This window comes from Falco peregrinus, chromosome 3 (assembly GCF_023634155.1).
Source record: "Falco peregrinus isolate bFalPer1 chromosome 3, bFalPer1.pri, whole genome shotgun sequence".
Taxonomy (NCBI): Eukaryota; Metazoa; Chordata; class Aves; order Falconiformes; family Falconidae; genus Falco; species Falco peregrinus.
This window is the reverse complement of record NC_073723.1, coordinates 47,515,451-47,539,223: the sequence shown is the minus strand read 5'-3', so window position 1 is coordinate 47,539,223 and position 23,773 is coordinate 47,515,451.

Genomic DNA, 23,773 nt, shown 5'->3' with positions numbered 1-23,773 from the left:
ACTGCAGGTACAGTGAAAGCTGAAAGGAAGGGTTAGGCATGGGTGGGATAGAGACACACACACACACAAAATTTGCTAGGCTGTTAGTTGTAATCCTAACAACAGCTTATTAGCCAAAGCAAAGTTATCTTGGCAGCTCTGGAGTCAGAGTTAAAGTAGGGAATTTTATGTTCCTTCCACTTGCTGGTAGCTTTGCAAAGAGAAAGAAAGAGTTCAAAAGCAGCCGTGTCATGTCTCCCCTTCTCGTTGCCTTTTCCCTCACCAAGCCTGAGGGTCGCAGTGGCTTATGCACAGATGTCTGCACATGGGCAGCCCCCCAGGAGCTGGGGGTGGCCTCAGCACCTGGCTGTGGGGCTTTTCTGACCCTCAGACTCTGGCATGTACCCTTTTTGTCCTGGAGAAAAGTAGTACATGTATTGGAGGCACCAATTGTTTCTGAACTTGCATCAATAATTTTAGCTGAAAAAAATGAGAGAAGGTACCAAAAAGTAGAAGCATTCATTTAGACATTTTAATAATAAAAAATATTGGCCTATTTAGCTTGACATTTTCTAGATAAAACATTTCTTGTTTTCATTTCAAGAGAGCACTGTTTTCATTCAAAATTGATCTACATCTAAAAGAAAGGGTAACAAGAGAGTAACACAACTGAAACATTGATTTTTCTTTTGCCTGAGAAAAACCTTGATAGCTGACCTAAAAAAAGTTTGTCTGGGGTTGAGTTTTGTTGTTGTACTTTTGCTCGGTGAAAATTAAATAGGAAAGAAGAAATTCTGCTGTTATTTTCCTTCATTCAGTCTGGTCTCCATCTTCCCTCCCACTCCCACCTGGCAATCCAATTGGGCTAACACATTTCTTTGACCAGCTCTAGACTTGAAGGAGAGAGTGCCGAGGAATGAGACAGCCATTAAGTAATATTTATATATCATCATTATGCTTCCAGTAAATCCTCGCAAAATGGTCAGTCTCTGATAACCTGTTTTCTGGCTGCAAAAGTCCTTGACCAATCCTCATGCAGTGGCGCTCAGCAGGGTCACATTCTGTAGCTACAAATGGAAAGCAGCCGTCTACATCTGGTATGGTCCTAGCAAGTTCTAAATCACCTATAGATATAGTTATAAATAATATTAAAAGCATGTTTCTTTTCAACAGCTAGTAAGACTGTTCCCATTATGGGGAGCATTGTAGAAGGCAGGTAGTGTCTATTCCAGTGAAAATTACCTTTGCTTGCCATGTGAAATCGCAGTGTACATAACTCAGATGTGATACTGACCTTTTCATCATGTTACAAGGCAAGGCTTACTTCATAGCTAAGCATGACACATGAATATATCTCCATTTTATTTCTAGCTACATTCCCTTAGGCGAAGCTTTCAGTTCACTGTAGCTTTAGTGACCCACCTAGAGAGTTCAGTTCTCACTGTTCCTGGTGGAAATTTCTCTTCTCGTTGTTGTTATGGATTACATTACTATACCAGCATGTACTCTTTGAACAGCTATTGTTTATCACATGAAGCTTAAGCATATCTGATATTACATTTGAGTAGTTACAATAAAAGACTACAGTAATCCTTCAAATCATATCCAAAAACACTGTTTTCCCACCCATTCTATCCATAAAAAGAAAGTAGCCAATATGAAGGAGAGAGTGGGGGGTGTCTGTTTGAGGGAAAGATCTTTAGAATTGTAAATTGCCTTAATAGACCAGAAATATTTGTGTCTATTTGGCTTATTTCATCAGCATAGCTGTGTTGCATTGTGAAATAACCCACAAGCATCTTGTTCTAAGGCCATCAGGGGGTGCCTTGGGTGATTTCTGCTCTAATCTGAATAAATTTCCTGTGGTCTTTTAAGTGCAGAGATGTCCTTTGCCTCACTTATTCAATCTTGTTTTCCATGAGCATCTATTTGATGACTTTTGTCGTCTCCCCTTTTTGAATACTATTCCTCCTCTGAGCTGTCTCTTATCACTTGCTAGTACTTAACACTTTATGCTGATAGTGGACAACTTTATTTTAGTCTGTGGCAAATTTGATGAGGAAGGGGATTTTGTCTGCAGTCAAGTAAGTCTGGTCTCACAGTGAGCACGCGTGCAGTTTGGGCCAGGACCCCTGCTCATGAAGGAGGAATGACATACTAAAGGAGCATCAACAAATTAATTGATATGAATATCTAGCAGCTGTTTAGGGCCCATGGAAGAAAGGTGATTCCAGATGATTCTTTTTAACACGAGCTTGCTTTGGAGTCACTCAGGTAGTTCAAGCAATTTGGAAAATATTACCTAGTTATGATGGTGCACAGCAGCTTGAATTTGCAGATGAAGTTCACTACTTCATTAGCTATCCACTTAGAAATGAAGCTGCAAACAATTTGAATGTTAATATTTCTCTGTTGGTCTCATGTAAAAAAAATATCTGATCATCTGAGTTGTGACTCCTGAATTCCTTTAATAATTATTAAAAAAGGGTGTTGGAAAACTTGTCGCTTACAGGTTGTACCAGACTGCAGAATGCTTTTCTGTATTTAGCCAAGCTGAATTTCGATTATTGTCCAGTTTATTCCCTTTGTACTGCCAACAGGCTTTTTGTCTTTTCAAGCATTTAATCTCTGGTTTGCTGATGCCAGAGTTCAGTTTATTTTGCCCTGTGTTTGTAATACAGTTTTCTTCAGAAGCTGCAGGTCATGGTCTTATCTGCAGATTCTCACAGACACTTCAGGTCAACGCTTTCCTCTTTTTCACCAGTATACGATTGTCATCTTTCTGTTGCAAAGCACTCAGTATGTTTTCAGTGAAACAGTGGTATTAAACTTCTGTCTTAGTGAGCTAAAAGGTTATTTAGTACATTTGTATAATGTGCCTGGCCATCCAAGGTCCTGCTCTAATAAAGACATGCTTAAGCTTGGCATCACACGTTCTGAGGACTGCCACTGAATTCAAGTGATTATATAGCCAGTGGCATATAGATCTGCCAAAGCACAACCCTTTGTGGATCCAGTGCCTTTAGGTTGTCTGGTAACTTACTTGGTTTTATTTACGTTGTATTGTTGTTCTGGTAGCTGAGATGGCCCAGAAGTATAAACAAGGCAAGAACTGCAGGGAGGGGGAAGAACGTTGTGTTTCACCAATAGTTACAGTTAAAAGGACAAGTCCCTTTGCAAACAAAGGACCAAGGTTTGTATTTTCAGCAGTGTGTATGGAGGGTGTTCATTCCAGCTGCATAGATTACCTATTTATTCAGCATAAATGTGCAGTATTGCGAAAATAAAAGCCTTTGTGCCCCAGAGTTGCCAGTGAGCCTCCCTGAAGTTTGTCTTTGAACCTTTCACCTCTGAGGAAATCAATGCATCTCACATTTCCAATGCTCAATCTCACCTCCTTATCAAAATCCCAGATAAAGCTTGCTGTCCTTGCAGATGTATTGTGTTTAGCCTAATTTGATCTTATTTATGCTGGAAGGATATGATTGAAAGAGCAGTTTGCAAAGAGAGGTTTTACAGCTCTTTTCTGTAGTGTATGCCACCTCTGCAGCTGTGCAGGTAAATCAGCTCAGTACCCACCCTGATACTTGTTCATCAAGGCATTTAAGTATCTACTTGAATAATATTAAAGGCACTGGGGGGCCTGTAAGGGCTGCAGGAGGATAGGGGGAATTTTAAAATTTTAAAAGATCTCCCTTTTAGCCTGAGGAGCAGAGAAAGAAAACTACTTTACTGAGACCACACGTGACAAGGCAGAGGGTGCCCGTGTGGGGAAACTGCTGCCTGTGAATAACTGCAGCTCCTGGGGTGGCAGGTCACTTCTCTGCCACCCACGAAGGACAGCCCAGCTCCGCTGCCCCCAGTGCAGCCCCCCCGGGACACCCTGCCAGACTGGGGATGTGAGGGACAGGACACCAGCTGTGCCTGCACCTACCCACCTTCCCTTTCCCTCCTTGTTTGTGCCTGTACAGCTGTTTCACAGCTGTAAAGCAGCACACTGAGCCCTGAGCCCTTGTCAGCACAGCAGCAGTGCAAACCTGTGACAAATACCAGTTTGCTGGCTCGCGTCTCCCTGACTGTCAGGAGGACGGGGCCAGGCTCTTTTCAGTGGTGCCCAGCAGCAGGACAGGGGGCAATGGGCACAAAAACTGCAGCACAGGGAGTTCCTGCTGAATATAAGGAAGAACTTCTTCACTTTGAGGGTGACAGAGCCCTGGCACAGGCTGCCCAGAGAGGCTGTGGAGTCTCCTTCCCTGGAGACATTCAAAACCTGCTTGGACACGCTCCTGTGTGACCTGCTGTAGGTGACCCTGCTTTAGCAGGGGCTGGACTAGATGATCTCCAGAGGCACCTTCCAACCCTGACCAATCTGTGAATAAGCTGTGATCTTCATCATAGTTTTGCTCAAGGTCTTTTTCCCAGCTGATCTTGGCTAGAGTTACTGGTTTCTTTAGTTTCATCGGGAATTACTCCTGTGGGGTCTTACTGTAGTTGCGTATGGTAATGCCAAACTTGCGGGGCTTCTCTTTTTCCAAGTGGATCTGTTGAGGGGCTGTTACCCCTGCAACATCAGGCTTTTTTTCCTGATGCCCCAGCACGCTGCTGACACCGCAGGTAATCCCAGTGTGTCACCTCCTTCCAGCTCCTTGGCCGCCTGTGCCAGGCACCACTGCTGGCCTGTGGCAGGGAACGGCTGTTCCGCTCTGCCACTCAGTCGCGGCCACCTTGCTCCTCACCACCCGCCTCGGCAGCTGACGGCAGCGCCATGCCTGCCTCTGCAGGAAGGGCTCTGGGTACGTGTGTGCAAGTGAGGGGAGCTGGAGGGCCGGGAGTCCATAGAACGGGAAATATTTAGACCCTGACCGTTCTGTCATTCCATGACAGCAGCCCTCACTAAAGCTCTGAGGAAAACGTGGGGAAAGCTCGGAGTTCGGCACAGGAGACACCCCCATATCAGCCCCCACCCCGCTGAAGCGGGGCGCTAACGACGGCTGCCCTCCGCTGGGTGCGCTGCGGGGGACTGCCGGCCGGGCAGGCCCTGGCGCTGCGGGGCAGCGGCGGCCGCCAGGGGGCGCTCGAGGGCCGCGCATGGCAGCGCGGGGCGGGCCTGGGTGCCGCGGCTACAGCCCCGGGCGGCCCCTGTCCCCCCGCCGCGGTCCGGTAGCCGAGGAGCGGCTGGGCGCAGGCGGCGCCTAACCGAAATATTGATTTATTTTTTTTTTAGTTTTTTAGTTTGGGTTTTGTTTTTTTTTTTAGTTTCTTAAAGCGCTGTGTTGCATGCGTTTGAGACAGGGTTCAAACACGCCTTTGAGAAAGCAGCTTTGGCAGGCGGGCCTGTGCTCCTGCCAAAGGGTGGCCCTGTGTGAGGAAGTAGTAAAAGAAAGGGTGTGCTTTGTCAAACATAAAGCAACATTAAAATAAAATCAAGCATATAAAGAATAGATAATAAATGTAATGCCATGCCAGTTGCATTTTTTTGCTTTCCAGTTTATAAAAATCTGCTTCGTGCATTTACCTGAACCTCTCTTCTGCTGCCTTTAACAGTCACCTTTGGCACCGTGTTGGGTCAGCGGTGGCCGGAGTCCTCATCTAGCATCAGTGTTACCTGCTGACTACCTAAAGCTCACTTTCTTGGTCTGCAAGGAGGGTAAAATCTTTAAAAAAATGATTACTGCTAGTTTTGCAATGTTCATTTTGTTGCAGGCAGGGAAGTTTTTGTTGAAGTCCAGGTGAAGCCCATTTTCCTCAGAGCTTTGCCTGCGAGTGAATTTCCATTTGTTGTTCAGGCTGAGATTTCAGGGAGGAAACGGTTTTGCCTTTTTCATGTCTGCTGCTAGGGTTAGACCAGCTTATACCAGCAGGGAATGAACGTGTCTCCTCAGGCATCCCATAATGTGTTTTAAAGAGTTCAGGCTGCTGCAGGGTTCATTTGTTCAGTGGCAAAGTATCTTGGTTTGTAAATGTACCAGCTGGAAAACAGGCATCCTTGTTTGGTTTTTGACAAGCAGGCCTTCTAGGTTTTGCTGGTAGTTTTTTAAATGAAATGAACCCAAGAGCGGAAGCCGGTTATTTCTTCCTGTGACCACTACGTTACCATCCTGTTTCACAGTCAGTTACAAAACAAAGTCAATTTGGTGGTCCATGCGTAGTGTACCTGGAGATGCAGAACTGGGGTGCGAGGTTTTAACAATTCCCAAAGCAGAATCCCAGCTGCTTGCTCTACAAGCACTTTACACAAATCTTTTAAAAGCACTAGAAAGAAAATAGTGAATCTAGAGCATCATTCTGCTGTCACTGATGTGAATCAGGACACGCACTGAAAAAATCCATGCAAACCAGCATGAGGTCGGAATTAGGCCTGTCAGTTTGTACTGTAGGGAAGTGGATTGTCCAGACTGGGATGTTCACTCATGAATGCATCTGGTCATCTGTGAAATGTAGTAATCACTTTGCACAATGGGATTATAAACCTTGTTTATAAATACGGTTTGTTTGTTTGCATGATTTTGAGTCATTGGTTTGCTACTCAAGCCCTAAGCTGAGGCACTCACAGATATAAATGCATGTTAGATGCAACTCATTAATCTTTATTATCAGATGCTGCCTCCGCTTAAGTTGCAGCAGGGTGGTGTGTGATGTGTTTTTTCCCCACTTCCTAGTCCATCTGAATTTTGTACCCATTCAGAAGCAACCAAACAGAAAAGCTAAAACAGGAGGCCAGTACACTTACACAAAGACTCAATAAATTCTGCCAGCCTCACTCTCCAGACTGTAAAGCAGCGATGCCTTCAGCAAGGCATAAATGAGTTCTTCATTATTTAACATTACTGGCATGCTGTCAAGCTCTCCAAGCCAAGCAGGGTATTCAGAAAGGGACCTTCTAGAGCAAGACTCTTATCTGGGAGTTTCCCACCTGAGCATGGTGAGTTCGCAGACATGTGTCTCACTTGCAAACCAACTCTTTTACCCTGTAAAGAGAATGACACAGAAGCATGCCAAGGACAATAAAAAAAATGCCAAAAATCTGCTGCACATCACATTTTTAGGGACTTTTGAAAAGGAATTTTCAAAGTCTACTTGTACTGTTTTCCTTCTGTAGGGCTGAGTCACTGTCAGGAAAAAGAAAGAAAAGAGATTTTGTAGATTCATTGCTGAAAAAGAAGATGCTCCTAACTGTGACATTTTGAATTTTATGACTGAAAGGAGAGATGGAAGAGATCTACAAGACTGACAAAAGCCTTGACATAGGTTGTGATATTCGGTCACTTGAAGCTAAAAGCAGGTCTGGAGCTGCTGCTTGTTTGCCCAGTGAATGAGGGAAGATATGTGCATCTTGGAGATTTCCACCCAGTGCTGTGGGTGTACTGCCTATAGCACCCACTCAGCCTCATGCCTGTGCATGAAGACTGACGAGGCTGAAGAGCTGGGACAATAATCCCTGTTGGGTGGGAACTGCTGTCAGCACTCACGGGAGGACCTTGAGCCAGGAAAGGAGGAGACATCAGGTAAGAAGGAGCAGCACAAAGAGGAAGAAAACCCGTTTGCTGCTCTAGAAAAGCTGGTAAAAGAAAATCAAATGCTAGGAATAGAAAATGCACCGTTGAAACGGATGCTCCTGGTAGCCCAGAGTTCAGGTAAGCATGTGGTGGCAGGCAAGCTTCAAACCACATCATCTCACAGAACAGGCACTGCTTCATTATTATTTTTTACTGCACTGGTATACAAAATGTCTTATGTACATAAATAAAGCACATAAACTGATGGGGAAAGTCCTGTTCCGTGCATCAAAGAATTAATGAATTTTTTAATGGGTCTCTGTTATTCATTTCACAGTAGCACTAGCACCCAGAGGTGCTGAGAATCACCCTCGTTTGGATTCCTGAGATAAGTGCTGAGACAGATTTTCTATAGTGCTCTGCAGTGCAAGTCTGAGTTGGCCTAAAACCACCTGACAAAGAGACTTCTGACCTGCAGCACTTTAGAAAATAGACTGCCTATGTAGGGGAAACCTGCCTCAGTCCACCTTGTGATTTTGGTGATTGTCAGCCCAATGTGGCATCAGGGAAAGGTCCAAAATGTTATCATAGGTTATCAGGTCCCCTGTTGTTTTCTCCTCTGGTAGTAATGTTCAGACTATTTAAGAAAAGAAATATCTGTCATCTTGCAATTTAGAAGCTGACTTTGAATCTCGGTTTCCCTCTCCTGAATGAACATTTGAATTTGTCTTGGAAACTGGTTCAATGACATAATTCAGCTGGCAGAGACAACTTCTGAAAGACATTGTGAGGCTTGATACAAATAGCATAAAGACGATTAAATCAGCCTTGGAAGTGTAAATGTCTGTAATGTAATGACCTTAAAGTTGGAAATAAACATGTGTGTGTGTGTGCATGTATAAAGATATGCAATATTTATACATACATAATAAACATATACAGTAAAGATTGATTTTTCAAGGCAGTAATGCACACCTTGACACTATCCCTTCACATACAAGTTTTGCTGATTCTTTCCTCAGGAAAGGCTTCTAAAATTTCCTTCCATACATGAGCTTTGAATTTTTATTGCATATGAAATGCTAAATTAAAATTGACATTTTTGTGCCACCTGCAATGCAAGGATTGCTGTCAGGGACTGTTAACCAATTTAATGCCATACAGAGTTAGCCATAAGAAGGAAAAATGTGAAGCTTGATATCATGGAATTCAATGCTGCATTTAGAGGAGAGGGAAATTTTGTTACTTGGCCCAAGTGAATCTTTTCAACGCCCTCCTGGAGGGAAAAAGCAAACCCAACTTTTCTTTAGATGCTGATCGATTTGTTTTCTCTGTATTAAAAAGCTCTTTGTAGGAATTTTTGGGCTTTCTGTGTCTTTTTCAGTCTGGGGCACTGTCAAATGCCCAGGGAAATCTCTCTGCTGCAGTGGCTCATGACAGATCCTCTCTGGCTCTGCAAATGCTTCGTGGTGGGAGGGCTAGAAAAGCAGTGTGCATTGGTTTGGGTGGGTAGTATTAGTGCCATCACTGTTCCTCTCATGTGAGGAGCACCTCTGAGCACTGCTCACCTCTGGGGCTTAGCTGACAAGCACCTTCCCTGTCATTACAGTGACCTACCCGAGACTCTTCACTTTGTTTTCCAAGCATGTTTCTAGTTAACTGCCTTGAGAGGACAGCCTTAGAGAAGAAAACCTGCTGAAAACCATTGATTCTCCTTTAAATTAAGTCACATTCCTCTCAGCTGTGGTCTGGCTGGGTTTTGGTGGAGGGGAAGAGGGTGTGAAAAGCTTCACAGATTTCTTATCCTCAGGTGTTAGAGCTGTCACCAAGTCCTCCCTCTCACAGCTCAGGTGACATCTGTCCAGAAGGAGGGGAACCGTGGCTGCATGGAGCATTGGCCAGTCTAGCTGAGCAGGCAGAGAGGTGTGCGGTAATCCCAGAGCGTTGCGCTGGCCCCAGCTTTCAGTAAATCATGTACTCCTTCCAGGTTAGCTAGCATAAGCTAGCAAAAATAGATGTGCCTCAAAATGGTGGTAAGTTGGTTGTGAAAATATAGTAACTAATTTTTAAAGCCCTGATAGATACAGTGTAATTTGCCAGAATTCTCCAGGATGTCAGAAATATGTTGTCTACACCACCCCACCACCCTCCAATTTACTTGGACAAATGTTCCCTTTAAACTTTATTGTTCTCCAGTTTTAAGTCTTCACACCTGTGTCCACACTTGCCCCTGAAACATCTGTTCTCCAGTATTGCAGCTGGAAGCTGGAGTCCCTCTCTCTCCAACATGTAGTGTAAAAGGTGTCAATTATGTTTGGACTGGGTCTGAGAGAAATCTCATTATTTTTTCCCCAAACTCTTTACACCCGGACTGTTGTGGCTGTTGTGAACAGACGTCCGTTCTGCCCCTGGGGGAGCAGTGACAAACCACTTGGCCAGAAATAACATGCTAAGGATTAGGACATCCATATCTTAGAGCAGGGGTCCTCAAACTACAGCCCGCGGGCTGGATACAGCCCCCCAGGGTCCTCAATCCGGCCCCCGGTATTTACAGACCCCCCCGCCGGGGGTTGGGGGGGAAACCAAGCAGCCGCAGATGACTGCCTGCCACTGCATTCGCGCGCCGGCCCCCTGGTTAAAAAGTGTGAGGACCGCTGTCTTAGAGAAAGGAACAGAAATTAATTTTGTTTTGGCCTTTTTCCTCTTTATTGAGTATACGATTCCCTTGTCGCATCCTTTAACTATATGCTTTGTCCCTCAGGCTTTAAATCATCATTTTCCTGAAACCTCAAGCTCACAATTTTTCTACAGACTGGGCCGAAACACTGCATGGCAGAGCGATGCACCAAAACTAATGGAAAACAAAATTGTATTTTTCAGGCATTAACATGGTGCCTGGAAAAACTATTTGACACCATGGGCTGCACAGCTGCTGGGGAAAAGTGCTCTTGTGCCAAGAGAAATGTTCCCAAACTGCTGCTGGCCCTTGTTAAAGCTGAATGTATTTCTAGCTCTGAGTGTAGTGAATATTTGGTGACAAGTGTTGCTGACAGCTTTTAGGTGTTACAGCCTTAGAGGGAGAAGTAGTTCTGAGCAAATGTTTAATCCATAGGCTAGATCCATTTTGTTTGATAACTGGAAGTGAATTTATAAGGAAAAGGCTGTGAGTCTGAAGGCCCCGAGGAGCCAAAGGGTGGTAGGATATTATTTCTACAAGCCTTTGGGGCCCTGTCCCTGACTTTGAGGATTTTAGGATCTGCTAGTTTCTTAAATATTGCTTTAATGGGAATAATTTTTGTCTTACTTATGTGTGGTATGGTTATGCTGTAATTACTGAGTCTTAGTTTGTCTTTCTGTCCAGAGATGAAAGGAGAAGGTTTGGTTGGTATTTTGGCCACATAGAGGAGGATCACAAAACTATCAAACCTAGATTCTGACCATAGTTCCATTCTGCAATAAAATAATACACAAAGTTCATAGGTGACTAAGTGGACGAGATTTCAAATCATGTTCTCTTCCTTTAGCTGCACTTATTTTTGCTGAAAAAAAGATTTCCCACCATTACAGTCCCTGAATTGCGCAGTCAGATCAATGCTTTTAGCTGTATTTTACCAAATGTGTCACAGATCCTGAAACCTTCAGCCACGAGAGCCTGGCCTTTGCGGCCGCGTACCTACGTACATAGGTCTCAGCCAGTCTCTGCTGAGTACAATACCACAAACCCAGAAAATGTTCAGTTTCCAAGGAAACAGAAAGCTCCACTTTTTGTCAAATGCACACAATTTATTACTCATCTCTACTACCACACTACTTTCTAACTATTTTCTCCAGCTAGAAGAATATGTGTTTTCTAACACAAAATGAAGCGAGGAGCTGGCAGCTGCTGTAGGACAGAGCTTTTTCCAGGATCGCCATGGTTTCACCCTCATCCATGCACCCCCCGAAGAGGCGCTTGGTGAGTGTGGTTTAGGGGTGACCTCCAGAGGAAGTCTGCTGCCTTGGTGGCCCCGTGACCTCGGGCCACATATTTAAGGGTGTGCAGATAAGCACTCGCTGAGATTTTCAAAAGCTCTCAGGCACCTCTTTCACGTTGAAAACGACCCATTACCACAGTGGCAGCCTGTCAAGACAGTGAATTGAGAGCTAACAGGAAAATCTCTTCCTCTGTTATACGGATGTACTGAGGGGAAAAGTATGGCGCTTTCTTCTCCCACCTCTCACCAGAAGAGTCCTTGATGCTTCAGAAAGCGCATAGCGGGATGGCCTGAGAGCCACTCTCTGCTGATGTTACCATCTCTGCCAAGAGCTGTTTCTGAGCTTCCTGCGCCTGGGTGCCCCCCGCCCCAGGGGCAAGGGAAGGGGGACAGCACGGGATTTTATCTGCCGGCTCAGGGACGGTGTGGGTGGCTCTCACTGGTCAGACTCACCAGCAGAAACCAGGTTGGGTGATGCACACTGTTTCCCCAAGGCAAGCATCTGCACGCAGCACAGCATTTTAACGCCTGGTGGCGGACAGTCAGGACAAACCTTGTATCTGTCTGTAGCTACTGTGAGAGAACCGTGCTAACCACAAAGATGCTTCTTGCCGGGCTGTGAAAGCCTAACCTTTAGATGCATTATTGTGCCTGAAAGAAATGCTTCAGGCTGAAGTGAGACTTACTACTATGCCCCGTTACAGTACAGAACACAATACTCTCAATCAGGAGACTTACATATTTACCACATGCAGTGAAATGGAGGAAAGGGGATACCGTTAGCTGGCACACACTGCATCCTTGCTGGAGCTGTGCTAAGCTGCAGGACTGCATGAAGAGCAGACAAAAGAAGGCTGTGTTTGTAAACCCCAGGGTGAATGCTGTAGGATCTGCTTGCCCTGAAGGATTGAATGTCAAATAGCTAACACATATTTTAACCAGCAACATTGCTGCAAATTTAGGAAGCTACGGCTTGTATTTCAGGAGTGGGTAAGATACTGAGAAGTCTAGGAGAGTGTTACAATTTTCAGCTGGATTAGAGTTGGGTAGGCATTTGGCTTTAAGGCTGAGGGCAAATGAGAGCTAAAACTGGAAATTCAGGTTTTGAATTAGGTTGCTGATATTCCATAACTGAGCCTGGTAAATTCTCAGATCACAGTGCTAGAAATTAAACATTTCTGCTGTTGTTGACTTTGCAGGATTGGCCAATGTTGTCGGTTCTGGCCAAAGTAGGAAAGAGGGAACCTCCTAGAAATCCCCCCAGCAGAAAATCAGCACAGGTTTGTATGTCAGATCCTCATGCTCTACAAAATGTGCATGGTGGGGATTTTGTGCTTCAAATCTGGTCTATTCCTAGTCGGCATGGACTTGAATAGTATCAGGACTGCCATACACTGAATTAATGCTGCTACAAGCTTTCAAAGTGCTGCAGTTCTGACATAATTTTTTCCTTCCATAAACTTCATTCAAGGTGTTTTCCCAAGAAATGCACGATTCAGCTGCACCTTATCTGCAGTTGATCCTGGACAGTCTAGAAAAAAATAGGTCAAATCTTCAACTCATGTCCCCAACAGCAAATTGTCATTGCTGCCAGTAAGGTAATGGCAATTGGCATCACCACAAAATTATTTCAGAGGCAGCAGCCATGAGAAAACGTCCCTTTTTAATATGAATTGAAGCTTTTAAAGTTTTGGCATGATTTGCTAGGTTTGGGGTGGGGGGGTTAAGTTTGTTAGAATCTAATTTTTCAGTTAGGTTGATTTCTTTCTTTAAGTTTATACACACTGTATTTAATCAACGTAGAACAAAATATGATAAACCCCTGAGTGACCTGGTCTGATTTAATTCATAACTGACACTAGTTGAGGAGGAAATTGGACTACATGACCTCTAGAGGTCCTGAATTTTTCTGTGATCATAAATAACTCTAGGAAGGCTGTGATGAGAAGTCTGGAATCTGAACTTCCACATTACACTAATGTCACCACAGCGAAAAGCCTTTGCACCCTCTTGTGGCATTGCTATCTTGCAGAAAAGCAAGCAAGTGTAAACAGCACAGTGGCTGTCAAGCACAATGTTTATTGTCTCGGTTCATATTAACATCATTACTTGCAGTTATGTTTCCTAATGACCATATATGAGAATTCTATCCAGTTCAATTCAAGGCAATTGCCTCATGCCATACAAATATTGTTTTATAGTAATAAATAGTATTTTTTGGAAGCTCACACATAACTATTTCAAGGTATTCTGAATCCAAATTGAACCGCTAATGTGGTTAGTGAAAATGATTTCGAATTACCCACGTTATTAGCTGCTCTGGAGACAGGGGAAATGTGAATTCTGGTGGGTTAGATGATTTGGCTGTGAGGAAGTATTTGCTCAGGTACAAAACTGTCATTAAGGGGATAATCAAGTGATGCTGTATATGTTGCTTTATCTCCCTGTATGATTTTGTTTCTAGAGCTTTATTTGCTTACCAGGGTACTGACTGGCATCATTAAAACATGTTTAAGAAAAAAACTCGGTCCAGCAAAATCAACATATTAAGACTAGCAATTATCTGGGATATGACATTCAAAAATGGCCTTTTTCATGGGCAGAAATCCTACATAACAGATTTCTTTTTCTTAGAGACTGTTCAACCAGCTCTATGCAAAACCATAGAGTATCTAGTCCTCTCTTCTCTCCTCCATCACTGTCTTTGAATTTTAAAGCAGATTCTGTGTGAAACAGTTTGTTTATTTTTGGAAAACATCTAGACTGCGAGAAATGTGCCACTATCTTACACACATACTTTCATTTGGGAAAAAAAGTCATTAGAATTATATTGGGTTTTTCATTTTACATTAAATTTAACACTAAAATTCTGTTCAGTGCTGCTCGGTACAGGAAAGCTACCTTAGGAGGTTATCTTTAACTCATTCTCCTAATTCTGACAGCTGTTGAAGGAATACAATATGTGACCTAAACAAAACACAATCCTCTTTAGTGGTTATAAGAAACTGAGGTTTTCCAGTAGATCTGAAAATAAAAGTTTCTATAGAACAGCAAAAAGCCCGCATACCTTAACACATCTATTAACCCTAAATTGTGAAAAATGCAAAAACACTCTTTAAAAATATTAATAGAGTGACATATTCTGGAAGAAAAAAATAAATCCTAAAAGGCAGCAATCGACAACTAAACATTTTAAAATTGTAAACACTTACTTTGGGTTTGGTCCACTGTTTAAATATTTGCACCTGAGTTTTGGCATAGGAACTGTGGTGCAGGGTCTTCATGCTCTTTCTTTACCCTGTGGACCAAGCAATCTGGACTGTATCTTCCTCTGAGCATTGTGGTTTTGAGAAAAAAGGAAGAACAAGGGCATCTAGACTACCATCCCTGTTACATACCACAGTAGCTCAGGCAGATAGAGGTTGATTTTGAACTGATCTAAACCAGACTGTTGACCGCAAATGAAAACTTAGGAACTAAATGCTTTCTTATAAACAGATCAAAATGTTATAGAAAAATTAATATTGCCTCTCCCCTGCAGTCATTTTCAGAAGTATATTTGCTCTTCAGGGACACTTAAAAAAATTAAAATTGCTGACTAGCTCTCTTTATTGGAGAGGAGTGCATTCTGGCAACACTTTTTTCCATCCCCTGACAGTTTTTACTCTTGTGCCAGGAACTGGGGTCACATAGATTTATCCATGTTGGTCCTATGACATCATGGCATTATAGATGTTAGAAGGCTAAATAAATCCTTTGTAACAACCTCATCCTGTCATCTGAGTAAAGTGCCGTTTATAAGTTCATTGTAAATAACAAAATTAGCTGATCACTGTGTTGTTTGAACCCCGCTGAAGAAGTCAGCTAGCGTTATCACAAATGTGAATGACTGATGAAACAAACAGCGGGAGAACAGAGATGACATTTCTGATTTTTTCTTTTCTTCTTTTGGATGAGGAAAAGAGAAGAAGATGTTCTCCAGCTGTGTAGAAAGAAGGTTCAGATTGCAATCACTACCCCATTTTATGCAAACCACTGGATTCTTTGGAGGGTTGGTTAGGATTCAGATAGTTAATGAAGAGCAAAGGAAAATTACTATTTGTACTAAAGACATACTTCATTTTGCTGGCTGGAGTTAGCTTACATTGCTGGGAAATGTGGCATACTCAATTTGTTCCTATGAGGCGGGGGAGATAAAGGGCTTTGAAGTATTACAAGCTAAGCTTTATAGTGGGGTGTAACTGCCGTGGAAAAAAAGGGAGTTATGACCATTTGGAAAGTTTCTTAGGAGTTCTGGTTGATATTATGAAAGTGATGTGCCATGAATGACTGTTCGAAGCTGCCATCTGATTTTGGGACTGCATGCTATGTAGGATCATTGTCTCCACATTTTAATTTTTGATAGAGGTATCCTGATGTCTGAAACTGAGGGAATTTGGCCTGAAAATGCATTAATTTGGAGAATGGGTTCTCTGCCCAGGAGAAGGAAGATGCATTAATGATGCCTCACTGTGTGGTGACGGAGTTTGGGATGCCAGGGACTGCAAGAAAATCCGCCAGGGGAATCACAGACAGGGACAAGCAACAGTTTGCAGCCTAGAGACCTTTTTAGAAGAGAACAGAACAGACTGTTTCAGTTGGACGGGATGTACAACAATCATCTAGTCCTTTCCCATAGGAAAGCCAGGGGAGACCATGTGCCCCCAGCCCGCAGGACAGTGGTGGATGAAGAACAGTTGCATCAGGCCAGACTCGTCCAATATCCTGTCCCTTTGAAAGGCCTCAGAAAAAATGCAAATCCATGAGAAGATTGTAATAATACTTTCCCACAATACTCTGAGTAGCAGAAGTAACCTGAATTGCCACAGGGCAATTCTCCCCTCTGAAAATGTGCTGCATGCTGATGCAGCTCGGACATGTATATAGGCTTCTGTAATTTTTTTTATCTAGGTATGCAGGCTGCCTACTTACTTACCGTAAAGCCATGGTCCCCGACCCATGGCAAGTTGTTTTTGTGGCCTCTGACATTGCTTGCAGAGACAGGAAATAAAGAAGTTAATTCTGAAATTTGGAGGGGAACTCGCAGGGGAAGGAGACGCCTGCAGCATGTTATGTGGTCAGCACAAAACGTGTTGCTCAAGAGCTGTGGGAGTCTGAAAGGAGACCTACTCGGCAGTATCTGCTGAAACTAGGCATAAACATGTTTCCAAACTTCAGCAGAGCTACCCAGCTTGTTTGCTTTCACCCCCATACCTCTCTGCAGAGATGACTGGAAGTGTTGCTCCAGTAAGGGATTTGCTTAAGCTACTGAGTGATGAAGGGGGACAGCACCGATTCCCAGCACCACATGGGAGTCTGGTGGCCCTGGGCTGAGAATCTGCATTTCTACGGAAAGCTATCAGAGAGCTCACAAAGTGAGTAAAAAAGCAGGACAGTGTTACAGCTACTCAGACCAAGGAAACTTGGTCTCGCTGTGCGGGGACTCAAATATAGCTGCCAGTTAAGTGGTAGAACATTTCATTCTCTCCCTTTCCATCCAGGTGCTGGAAAGCATTAAAATGTTTTCAGAGCACTGAGACAAAGATTTGCACATTGTAATCATAAGTAGTGCTCTTCAAGGTGAAATCAATTACATTATCTCTGGACGAAGGTGATGGGTTTTCTACTGATTAGATTTCTGCCCTGCGCTGCTTCGGCTGTGTCTGATTTGTGAATCAGAGTTTGTACACAGTCTTGTGAGCTGCTGTTGCCTGCCTGTATGAGGACACGTTTTTTAGAAGATTGGAAAAAGGTTGAGTGTCATTAAAATTCAGGTGGTGCTGGGCCTTATCAACAGTTAAAAAATATATCAGGCCACAGCCCATCAATAATCATAGCAGGCAGCGTTGTGGACTTAGCTCAATTTGAGATAATAGCAATGTCGCCACCATATTAACTTGAAAGGCAGATAGAAATTAGAATATGATTAATCATTGTTAGCCTTACTTGGCTGATGCATGTTTGCATTTTAGGTAGTGTATATGTATGATTTTGTTGAATACACAAATACCTGCTATGCATGTACTGCCACACAATTTCCTTCCGATTTGGTTAGATAGAATGAATAATTTTGAGAGGAGTCAGACAGTTTGAATACTTTGCATTGCCATCACAGACAAGAGAACAAAACTTAACAGTATCCCTACACATCCTGTGTATGCAATTTTTAGCAGCATTTTTTTCTAGTATGAAAAGTACACCATAGATGATTTAAATCGTTGACGTATTATGAAGATTTCTTGTTCTTTTTCCTATCTGTAATCCCATAGCTTTTTTAGTGGAGGGAAGGTGAAAGAAAGGCAAGGCTTGTATTTAGTGAGACCTTGATTCTTCAGGATAAATAACATTTTCCTGTTAAAGATCTGCACAATCAATGGCAAAAAAAAAAATATCTGCTTCTTCATGCCTGCAACAGACTGACAATGAATTCGAACTTGGATGATTATCCTTTTCTTTTTGAGTCCTAACTTTACCCTTGTCAGGGTAGATACGTAACTATGTATTTGAAAATAGATATTTCCATGAGGCTGCAGCATCTAAGAATTTTGAAGACATAATTTTGTAGATATCAAAAGCTGCTTCAGGTTTTGTGGCTTCCACTTATACAGCCTAAAGATTTTTTCCAGCTATCTAGATTTGATGTGTATCTTCTCCTTTGAATGTGATTGTGGGCAAACTGGTTCTGATCTTTTTATTATCAGTTAGCAAAAAGCCTTTGAACAGTTTTAAGGTGCCGTGTAGCTATTCATCCAGCTTTCTGGTGGAAAGCTAAAATATTTTGATGGGGCTTATCACAGTTCTGTTTCAGGTGCCTAAAACCCTACTCTACCTCCCATAGGTCAAAGTTTCAGAAAGAAAAATAAAATTCTTTGATGCAACGCCATCTTGTTTTGAGGAAAAAGGACCAGATGTTTCAAGAGAATCTCAAAGGATGTCTAAGAGAAATGTATTTCAGCTGAAGATTTGGACTCATCTAGGTAAATGAGAACTCAGATCACTGCAACTGCTATTTTCTTGAACTATAGTTCATTTTCTATTGGAATATTCAGGTTTTAAGAGTTTATTGGATGGCAAAGTGTCATTTTCAGTATGAATGCAGAAAGAAAAAATGAATATTTTTTCTTAAAAAAGAAATCCTTGTTTTGTCAAACCCCCAGGTTTAGACTGTTCGGGGAGTAATTTCTATCACATAAGTCTGAGACTTGCATTTGTAGTAGTCCCTCATGCCCAAACCAATCTTTTCAAAATGGACCCCAGCCTTTGACTTTCTCAGCTACAGCAATACATATGCCTAACTCCCGCAGTCACAGCAGTGAGGAGCAGCAGCGAGACTGAAGACAGGAACAGTAGAGACAGCCACATTCCCTCCTTTTCTGTCTAAGAACACTCCACTTTTCTTGGCAATGACCCCAAGGCTTTGAGACTTATTGCTGCCTTCCTGAGGGAAGAAGGGATTCAGCTGGGATACTCATGAGAGGAACCACATCATAACCAGCAAGACAGGAACTCAGAAATGCTGAGCTGTTTCATCAGCCCAGAATCTTTATTTCAATCCAGAAGTTTCTCCCCACCCAATTTATAAAACTGTTTCCTAAACCTCTCTTCCAAATATTGTCTGGAGTTTGCGACAAGATCAGTTACAATTTTTAATATCCTTGTTCTGCTAAATTTCCATTTCCTGGGTGGAGGTGTGAAGAGTGTGTATATTTTTGTGTAAGTGTATGTGCGGGTGCAGATGTATGTTACAGTTCTTCAGGCCATATAGTTGTATGTCTCCATATGTGTTTAACTTCCCCTGATGTTAATGGAAGCTATGAGTGCCCTTGTGGAAGAATGTTTTAGAGAAGGAAACGTTCAGCTAGGTGAGCTTTTCCTCTTAATACATATTACTGCATTTCTATAAGAAACATTTCTTATTGTGGGAAACAATCAGAAGATCAGCTTGTTTAATGGCCTAATATAAAACCTTTTATACACTGTATAGTCAGTGGGTAGTTAACATGACCAGAAATACCTCAGCTTTTTAAGACGATAGGACCTCTTTCTTTTTCTCATGTTGTATTTAAGGCAGCTAATCCCAAACAAAGAACATGTCTAGCAGAGTTCAGCATCATGCACTAAATCTAATGAATATCATCAATGGATCTGAGGATGGGTGGGAAACTACCATCCTTAAAAATTAGTGAATGTATTAAAGAGGTTAATCCAATGGCAGAGTCTTACATGCCAGGTTCACCACTGAAATTTAACATTGACAGTGTATCAGTTCTCTTTCATTTATAGTTTTAAATTGCAATTCATTATTTAGTTCAGCCAATATAAAATACTGTGCAGGAAGACCAAATGTATTTCTGTCACAACCTCTTGAACTCGGACTGAATCTGTAGTTGTTACTACCATGTGGGTGAAAATTGTCCATTTTGGACCAGTATCATTGTTCCAATGAAAAGCTGAAAAAGTTCTTTAGGACTTGAAAAAAAAGACTGTGAAAAAAGGAGACAGAACATGAGGGAGTTGTATCATTGGGAAGCTATGAAAGGGAACAGTATTTTGCGAACACTCAGTGGTCAGTATGAAATAGTGGGATTTCAGAAGTGGTATTAACTAGAACTGAACTGTGTGGGGTTTTTTGGTGTTTTTCTTTTTTCTTTCTTTCTTCAAAATCTTTAAACTAAGCAGTTAAAAGAACGTGAGCTAGGGAAACACTTACTTCATACCTATATCATCAGCAAAACCACAATTTTCTGTAGTCATTTGAAATTACAGGCAATTTAAGAGTCACTTACATGCCAGAAAGAACTGGAGGCTGGCTGGCTCAGCAGCAGCGTTGCTGTGGTGGTGGAGCTATGGCAGCAGGAAAATGCTTCGTGGTGAAGCACCTGGAGCCCTCCAGGGAGCGGTGGCAGAAGCAGAGCGACTCTGCCCATGTCCCTCTGCCAGCACAGGCAGTGTCTGTTGTGGTGTTGGCAAGCCCTCAGGCACCGCAGTGGTGGCCCTGGCTCAGCACCCTGGTGTGAAGCTTGTGCCACTCACAGTCCCTGCTAGTCTGCAGGATACGGAGCTCAGCAAGTAGGTTGTGAAGCCCTACAGTGATAACTGATTGACCTATGCCACATGCAGTGCCTGAGGGACAGACTTTGGGATCAGGATATACCTGTAACTTTTACTCAGATAACATTTCTCCATCCTATCTCCTGGCTTTTGCAATCTACACCACTCCACTTCTACACATATGAAGGTGTGGTACAGATGAAGTAGTATGGCTTTTGTGCACGCAATATGTGCATCAGACCTAGCTACTTACCTGTTCCACCTGGGGTCTGGCACTGGCTTCCAAATGTTCTTCAGCTGGGACCCTGCTTCTGGTAATGAACCTTGCTTTTGTTAGCCTGTTACTGCAAATTATGGCGGCACTTGTTGTATGCTGAAGTCCTAAATCCTAAGGAGCAGCAACCATTTTGGGAATTACAGCTTTGCTCCTCCACTCTACAAAGCCAACCTTGTGAGTCCTGGTGGATCCTGCCCGTACTTGGTCATGCAACCTTTGTGTTCAAAACAACATATTCACTGTGCATTGTTTACCTTTTTATGCCTATTTGCATTCAGAGGCTGTTTACTTTCATTTCTTCTTTGTCTTAATTCATACAGTTTTTGTTAGTCACTTCTGTTTTAATTTCTTGTATAGTGGATTACTTTTACTTATGAGGAAAGCTACTGCTTTTTCAATGCTAGCTTTTCCTTCTTTCTGTACTTTTTCTTTTTTTAAATGCATATTTATCTTTTAATTAAATCACCAGGAGGCATATTTAGAGCCCCCAGGGTTCACTTTGAACTATGAAAAGGAAAAGGCTTACTCTGTGCTATAAACAAATTGTTAATTTGAATTAATTGAAGGAAATGCTCGGTCTATGATAGACTTGTTTCTGAATAATTAATCATTTCAGACAGAAAAGTAAACATTATGGCCCTGAATTTTACTTCTGGTCCTGCCAGTGTCAGTTTGGAGTAGCTCTGCTGTTATGAACTGAGTTAGTCTAATTCCATATTGGTTCAGCCAAAAGCAAGCTCTGGCCCCAAATCACAGTGGGGGAAGTACATCTTGGTCTGTGTTGTATCCCAACACTTTATAGCGCTGTTAATTCTCTCCTCCCACCCTCTAGTGCCTCATTTTTCAGAGGAATGGTTTCCCTCATAGCCAAAACATGGCAATAGCTGGGGTGGGGAGTAGGGGTGGCCGGGGCTTGGGAGCCCGTTGGCTGAGGAATGGGGTGTAGCAGTGCGGGGAAAAAAGCAACTGACAGCTAGAAAGATCTCCCCTCGGATGGGTGGGGAATGCCCAGCGGCCAGGAGAAGCCTGTAGGGAGGCTTTAAAGTCCCTTGGCTCCTGAGAGTATTGGCCTAAAGACAACTCTGGCAAGCGTGCCCCTGGCTTGTGGTCCAATCCTTCTTCTGCAGTTTCAAATAGGAGGAATAAATAACTTCTGCTGCTTTATCCCTCCTCCTTGTGAACGATGAATCCTTGGTCCTTGGATTTTCATGAGTATGATGTGGAGGAGTGGAAAGACCATGGATAAAGTTGAGGGAGGGGAAGGAAATAATCCTTCTCTGAAGAGCTACTGGCTGAAAGGTAAGGACTCTTCCAAGCTCTGTTATAACTATCCCCCTCTACCTTGCATCTCTGTTACAAATTATTGATGATCTGTTTGTTCTCTTCCTACATGAGTAGCCTTGCAAAAGAAGGGCAATCACACACACTTTTGTATTGTCTGTTAATCTAAAATGAAATCAAATACTGCCAAAAATTACCGTTGGCCATTATATGTCAGGGTTACACACAGAGAAGACATATCAATGCAGAGCTAGAGATAAGAGGAGCTATCACAGATATTTAACAGGTATTATCTTGTATGATACTGTTATTTAATATTTCCCAATGCACATGACAAAAAGACACTGTCCACTGGATACCAATTTATTCAAAGGTTAATGAAATGAGACAAATAAATTGGAGTGACTCTTAAATGCAAAGTGACACTTCCAGATTCCTGTGAATTGGAGGTACTGAAGATACATGACAGAGGCTATTTCTCTCACGCTCATAGTCCTTCCCAAAACTGCTGACAGTTTCGAAGCAGCACTTGGCATAATAGCCCTTTGGTTTAACCCATGACCAAATGTGTGATCTTACTCATAGCTGTGTATTTCCCATGAAACCAAAGATCCTCAGATCCTGTTTATTGCATAACAGCACAAGTCTTGACAGCACAAGCACAAGACAAGAGGAGAAGAAAATGTTTCAGGCGACTTCTTAATAGTTAAAAGGAATAAATGGTTTTACCCTTGGTCCTTTCGCAGGAGTTGGGGACTTCACACATTTGCCAGTTCTATTTCTACTCTGTACAGATTCTTATAGTCCACTCATCACATTAGTATCCAGCCTTTCCAATAGCATTTTTCATAGATTCCATGAGTATCGGATCACTCTTGGGCAGCATCTATTCTCCAGCCATGCTTACTGGCATCAAAAGAACATTATAAAAGGCCACCCCACCCCCACCCCCCCCACCCCCACCCCCCCCGGGAGTCTTAAAATGGAGGTGTGCCAATGAAGTGAAAGGCAGGTTAAAAATAACCATTAGTTTTTTCTTATAAGAAGTGAAAGGTGCATACATTTTAGACTGTGTAAGAAAATTTTGAGTGAAAATACCAAATGGTATTACAGTGACAAGTTTTTAGTTTTTCTATGATATAGAGTAATATCAAGATAAGAAATTCTTAAATATTATTCAACTTTAATAGAGAAAAACCTCTTTAAGCCTATCAGTCTTTACAAGGCACTTATTTTTTCTGTATGTGAGGTGATTCTTAAAAGGGATTTGAAGAAAGGTTATTAGAGTCTTCTCTCCCTGGAATAAGAAAACTATGAGGTCTGAAAAAAAAAACCCCTGACTTAAAATTTTGATCACAGGTTCAGAAATTGATTAGAAAAATAGATTTGCAGAATAGTGTTATTAATATTGAAATCAGTAATACCGCTAAAGAGTTATAATTCCTCTCTGCTAACAGGGCTCTTAAAGAGATTTCTTTTCTCCCACTGAATAATGTGAGTCTCAAATATTTAACGAGTGATTATTTTCACAGTGAATTTCTAAAGTGTAACAGTCAGGAGGAAGTACCTGCTTTTGTGGAATTGCCCTTTGAGATATAAAGTTCAACCCTGCATTAACGGATCTGTGCATACTTTTACCAGTGTATAGCTGCTGGTGATTTGTGGTGTTTTAGAAA